The sequence below is a fragment of the Pygoscelis adeliae genome, unplaced genomic scaffold (genome assembly GCF_000699105.1).
Source record: "Pygoscelis adeliae isolate BGI_AS28 unplaced genomic scaffold, ASM69910v1 Scaffold383, whole genome shotgun sequence".
NCBI classification, from domain to species: Eukaryota; Metazoa; Chordata; class Aves; order Sphenisciformes; family Spheniscidae; genus Pygoscelis; species Pygoscelis adeliae.
The window spans coordinates 1,534,110-1,540,979 of NW_008824592.1; positions in this window are offsets into that span (position 1 = coordinate 1,534,110).

A 6,870-nucleotide genomic window follows, 5' to 3' on the forward strand; every position below is an offset into this window, starting at 1 on the left:
ATCTGAAAGCTGTCTAGTCTAGCTGATTACAAATTCCCAGTCACATTAATGAACAAAATGGATATTGAAAATCACCTTGGAAAATCTGAATTTTTGTAGACTCCTAATATGTTAATCTACTCAATGTTGGTCCCACTGGAGTGTGTCATGCATCACTACAAAGCCTAAAGAAATAATTCAATGAGAGGATACAATACGAATTTGAGAAGAGATTTTAGGTTGAGGGAATCCATGGTGCAGTAAGCCTGATGGTAACCGTGTAAAGACCGAAAGCTGTGATGATTAACTCCCCGTGACATTCAGGTATCACAGAGGGTAGAATTGATCTTATTAGTTGAGGAAGGGGTCAAGTAGCATGTTATAAATCATCCTTTTGCCCTCTCAAAAATCTCTGTGCTTCTTACTGTGCTAAAGAAATCCTAGATTGCAGAGAAACAAATGCTAGAAGCCTTGCAGGAATTAAAGTGCAAAAGATACTGTGGCATCTTATTTCTAATGCTGTATTTCTTAGGAGCACTGGCAGCATGATAGAGAAGATAGAATTTAATTTAGTGCTGCTTTCAAACTGTAAAGAAACTCTGGATTAATTTTGTTTTGATCTAGTAAACAGAGATAGTTTCTAAACCCTAAAAGCAGTTTGTGCTATAGTTTATTTCTCAAAACTTTTTTTGTTTTAATTATACACATTAAGTATCATAAGTAAGATTAAAAATATTACCTGTGCCATTTTTGAGACAGAAAACAACATTAGCCAGAAAGACCACTTGCAAGAACTGTTCCACAATGAGGTAGAAATAGCAATACACTGTTTATATACAGAATATATAAAGCATGAAGGTTGTGCAGTTAAAAAGATTTTGGATTTAAGGTATAGCTTTAAAGAAAAGGAGAAGTGCTGGAAGGCTAGAAGAGTCCAAAATCTGGAAGCTGAGAAGAAAATTCATCATAAGCTGGAAAACAGGTTAATTTGGGTGCTGTTCATTCTGGTTTGGTTTCATGGAACTGAGCCTGTCTAGTGGCTACAGCTTCAATCTCTGAATCTCAAAAAGACTGAAATTCAGCAAAGGTTGTGTGTGCATGCTTAAGTTAATTTCTTGAAGGTAATGAGGTTTGGTAATGTTGTCACTTTGACTTAGGACAGTCTGTGCTTCATCCAAAATGCTAAGTTCCAGTATCTTTGATATCACTCTAGTGGACATTAGTTTCTTCTGCTTCACTTCCACTGTTGTTAACACCTACATAGTCATGCAGTGAGCTAGACTATGGAAGTATCTGGATGAAAATTAACCAAAAAGAAAAAAAATCAGAATCAGCTCTCTGAGCTGGTAGGAACAGCTGGCTGGGGGAAGGCAGGACCACCCTGTTCCCTGACAGCATAGTGCTGAGCTTGTTCAACTTTATATCCTTGCATTTGGAAGTAAATCATTATCACAAATTTGTTAATTTTAATAATTAATTGTTTTAGCTAACTAAACTCAAGGTTATTGTTTACTGTTTACAGAAGGAAGGAAAGGAAGGAAAGGAAGGAAGGAAGGAAGGAAGGAAGGAAGGAAGGAAGGAAGGAAGGAAGGAAGGAAGGAAGGAAGGAAGGAAGGAAGGAGGGAGGAAAGTTGGTTAGAGGGAGAGGGACATGTATAAAAAAAAAAAAAATCCAATGCCTAAGAAAAGAGCTGCAACTGCATGAAATTATGCAATTGCATGGAATTGCAATGGCAGAAAGTGAGACAATTTTGAACAACTGTAAAAATCCAGAAAGTTGAAAAAAGCAAACGTTCAGAAAATGATCAATCTGGCTTTAATACCCTTTTGATTACAGCTTTGTGATCCAAGCAATACCACTTGCCATGAGGAACAATAGCCAGACCAGGCGCTAGTGTTATTAATAAAATGTAATATTTTTTCTTGTTTAAGTGTTCATAGCAAAACATGTAGGCATTTAAATATGTAATTAAATGTTACCTGCCACCCCTGCTGGCTGCACTGTAAATAGTGCCAATTTCTCAACAAATTTTCTTTGAGTAATGCTGTGCTGCAGTCAGCAAATGATTCTTAAAGCTCTGCAGTCAGAAGAAATATGCTGTACGTTTTACACAGTCTTTAAAAGAGGTAGAAATTTTAACCACCTTATTAGTTGCCAAAAGTATACATTACCACTTTGGATTTTGAGGCAGGACTCAACAGCTTGCCAGAGAAGAAATACCATCTGAGAAACCTACGCCAGAGCCCTCCATAGAACCTACAGAACTTTACTACACGCAGGAGGGATGTGTTTTATTGCCAATAAAAATATGATTTCATTAAGGAGCTTTATCATATGCAACATTACATAAACTATCTTTTTTTCACTGCACAAATTCCCATTGAGATCAATTGGGCAATTGTCCAATTCCCAGACTAGGGATTCTTTGTAATAAACAGAATATGAAACAGCAGAAAAGAGTTGTATTTCAAACAAATTATGATTTCTAGCTAGTGTCTGGCATTGCCTTGTGAAGGATCCTGTTTCCCCACTGAAGTCCAAAGTCATGGTTCCATAGCCCAAAAAGGCCTCTGAGTGCTCTCAGGGCTTCCAACCCAGAGCAATGCTGAGGATTGCAAAAGAAGTTCCACACTGAGAAGAAGGGAAGTTTTCAGGGTAGCAGATTCCAAGTAACAAGAAATATCTTTTCTGCTCATACTCCCTGATAAAAAAGTAAGATTGTAGTTAGTTAAAGCTACTAATGGTATTGCGTTGTGTTATTTTTATATGCACCCCATTATTCTTCCCATATGGTATATTTGATGCAATACCAGTAGGTATCTACCTAAATTCTGTTAATATCAGTGATTCAGGCTCTCTATTCAGTTCTGTAGAATTACGAGAAATTAAAATACTGTGCATATGTCCTAATCTAAAATGACAGCTATGTAAGTGGCTTATTTACTGTGATGGAGTCAGTCTTGCTCAGCTGAGTAGAAGCTAAGTTCATTTAATTTTCTATGGATGCTGTATTTTATTGAGTTCTGTCATCCCTCTAAAGGTTCCTCCTGACTCCTTTCCTCTCTGATTCTATTAAAGATTGTTCTTTTTGTCACCTGGAGTTTCAACTACTATTAGCTCTCTCTTTATTTTACAGTTTGGATAATAGCACTGCATGTCTTTCTAGGCTGCATTTTGATAATCTCCTGAAGTGTCCTCTCATCATGGCTGTACAGGAGGAGGGATAGCTCTGATGTTTGCAGACACTCTCATTCTTACAATGACCAAAATGAAGAACAGAGACGAGTACAGAAAAGACAGATCTTCTAGATGGCTGCAAAGCATTAAGATGAGAAGTTTGAGAGCATCAGATGAAGTTTACTTGATCTGAGGTCAAGGAAATCAGTAAAAGACAGTTTCCATTTCTGCATTCCATTGCAGAGCACGAAGAAGGAATATATTTATTCAAATTACATTTAGGCATGGAATTTTGGAATTTGTGTAAACCACAAGATCCCTCTATATTCAACAAGGGTGAGATTCAGTTGACCAGGTGTAGATGTCCATAATGTAAACATCCACAATTAAATCAATTATAAGAATGTCCCATATATAACCAAGGGAAGAAACAGGCAACCTAATGGGGATTTCTACATTTAGTCAGAAGAATTATGCCCAAGAAATGCTTATTTCCATACATCAATTTTAACAGGATCCTTAGTATCTCCACTGTAGATCTCTAACAACAGGTGAGATTAATTCCACTGTAAGAGTCAAAGGTGCCTCTGAGGTGGGATGAAGTACCCACTGGAGAAAGGTGTGTGTGGCTGGAGGTGTGTTTCTCTGTTCCTATCCTCCTTTACTGAATTTAGTAGTAAAATACGGCTTCTGCCTTAGACACCTATGTTAAGTATCTGACTTTAGAACTTAGTGCATTATCTGGAGACTGTACAAGCCATAAATCTCATAAATAATATGACATTAAATCACAAAAATTTAGTGCTTAAGACCATATTTAAATTATTGTTTTCTCTGTTCTTTCAAAGTTACTGAGTTCATCCAGCTGTCTTTGTTTTCTGTGGAAAGCATATGTTCCCAGCACTTATACCTAAACTGTCTTTATTTTGTTTTTAAGAGGTCTGTTGAGGCTAAGAATATGCAGTGCCAATGTAATCTGACACATGTGAACAAACAACAGACTATTGAAAGGGAAATAATGTAAACCAGATACAGGGGTGAATTCTCTGCAAGACTGTAAACATGGTACCTTATCCAGAGGTCAGTACTAAGGCAGTCTTGTTTACTGTCTTCATTGCTGACCTGTGTGCAGAGAAAAAGAAAAACCTTAGCAAACCTGTGAATGACACTAAATTGTGAAAGGAAGGGACTGTGTAAGATAGTGTGTTATAGAGTGTCAGTCCAGAAGGACCCTGACAGGTTTGAGAACTGGGCCAGCAGAAATGACATGGAGTTCAGTAATTGGAAATGCAAATCTCTGTACCCAGGTGAACTAACTCTGTCCACCAGTACAAGCTGGGAAATGACTGGCTGAGTAGCAGCCATGCCTAAAAGGACAGGGAGTTACTGTCGGCACCAGGCTGAACATCAGCCAACTATGTGCTGTCAGTGCAAATAGTGCAAACTGCACCTTGGGATACCTTAGGGTGACAGTCATCAACAGAAGAGAAGGTGGTGTCCCCTGACATTTACCACTTATGAGGCAACACCAGGAATCCTGTGTCCAGTTTTAGGCCCCCCTAGGTCAAGAAAAACGTTGAGAAACTGGAGAGAGTTGGATGAAGGACTACCAAGATGGTGAGGGACCTAGAACTCATGGCCCATAGGGAAAGGTTGAGGAAGATGGGCTTGTTTAGTCTGGTGAAGAGGAGACTGGGGGAAAATCTAATAGTTGTCAGCAGCTGCTTGAAGGAGACTTACAGAAGCAGCAGAACGAAACTCTTCTTGGTAAAAACAGGTGATGTAACAAGGAGCAAGAGTCTCAGTTCCTGGCTTGAGACATTCTGCTTGGACATGAGGAAAATCTGTTTCACTATTACAGCAGTGTGGCCCTGGCACAGGCTGCCCAGAGAGGCTGTCAAATCTCCATCCTTGAAGGTTTTCAAGACTCAGCTCAGTAAAGCCATGCAGCCATCATCTAGTGTCAGCAACAGTCCTAATTTGAGCAAGAGGTTGGACAAGAGGACTCTAGAACTTTCTCCCAACCATTTAAGTGACTCTCTAAGACTTCCACATAGTCCTGATGCATAAGAAAAGTAGGAATGACTGAGGACTTAATTTTCAGAAGTTAGTTAAATAGTTTCAAAATCTTTTAAAATTATACCAGTTATGAAAATGGTAACTGATTTGTATCCTCTTCCTCTTTTTCTGCCTTCCTTCCCCCAGGACAGATCAACTGATAGATAAGACACATAAAAAATGGAGTTCAGTTGCCTGAACACTGGTGTTCAGGACCACATTTCTCAGATGCTCTGTCGTGTCCCGAGACACCCAGCTGGGACCAGCAGATGTGAAAGGTCTACAGAGTCCCAAGCCCTACTGGGGAGGCAGCTTGAAACCTATAGTTAGAAGACTGCATCCTACCCTATTAGTCAAATAATTTATTGTAAATCTGAGAAAGCACATTGCCAGCATGGCTAGAATAACATTTTGGTCAAGCTTTTTCGTTTAAAAGTGTAAGTTGTGACAAACATTTAATGCTAGCAATAATTTGTTACTGCTGATTAAAATATAAAACTCTAATATCTCATTTAAAGCCATTTGCAGAGTCTTAGGACACTTCCTTCAAGTATTTGTCATCAAACACAGACTGAATAGGATTTATGAATATCCTGGAGAGCACTACTATATTTTAACCACTATTTTCCTTTAACTCTGTAATCTGTGTATTCAAGACTGACACCAGTGATTATAAATAACAGCCATCCAAATTAATAATTGTAATGCTACAGATTTGGGAAGAAGAGGAAGATACAGGATTATCTGAGCAGGGTCATAATTTGTAGGTGTGCAACTCACAGAATTTGAAGGGCTGTTTAATTTAAACAGCCAAAGAAAAACAGAAGACAAACACAGTTTTTTGTTTTCAAGATATTGTGTTGATAGTATGCTTCAGCAGTTTTGAGTATGCTTCAGCAGTTTTGAGTTGCAACAGTTAAGACATAAAGAAAATATTTATAATGAAAGCCTCAAATTCACAATGAATCAGACAAATAGATGTTATAATGCCCACACTCCAGAGGGAAAAGGGATTCGAGAGTTGTCAAAGACACTGAGGAAATACAGCAATTTAGCTAAGATGTGGGGACTGCTGAAATTTTTCAGTATTAATTCCATGTTTAAACACCTGTACTGTTTTTTCATAGAATCATAGAATAGTTTGGGTTGGAAGGGACCTTTAAAGGTCATCTAGTCCAACCCCCCTGCCGCGGGTAGGGACATCTTCAACTAAATCAGGTTGCTCAGAGCCCCTTCCAACCTGACCTGGAATGTTGCCAGGGATGGGGCATCCACCACCTCTCGGGGCAACCTCTGCCAGTGTTTCACCACCCTCAGCGCAAAAAATTTCTTCCTTACATCTAGCCTAAATCTACCCCCCTTTAGTTTAAAGCCATTCCCCCTTGTCCTGTCGCAACAGGCCCCACTAAAAAGTTTATCCCCATCTTTTTATAAGCCCCCTCTAAATATTGAAAGGCTGCAATAAGGTTTCCCCGAAGCCTTCTCTTCTCTAGGCTGAACAACCCCAACTCTCTCAGCCTGTCCTCATAGGAGAGGTGTTCCATCCCCGTGATCATTTTCATGACCCTCCTCTGGACCTGCTCCAGCAGGTCTGTGTCTTTCTTATGCTGAGGACTCCAGAGCTGGACGCAGTACTCCAGGTGGGGTCTCACCAG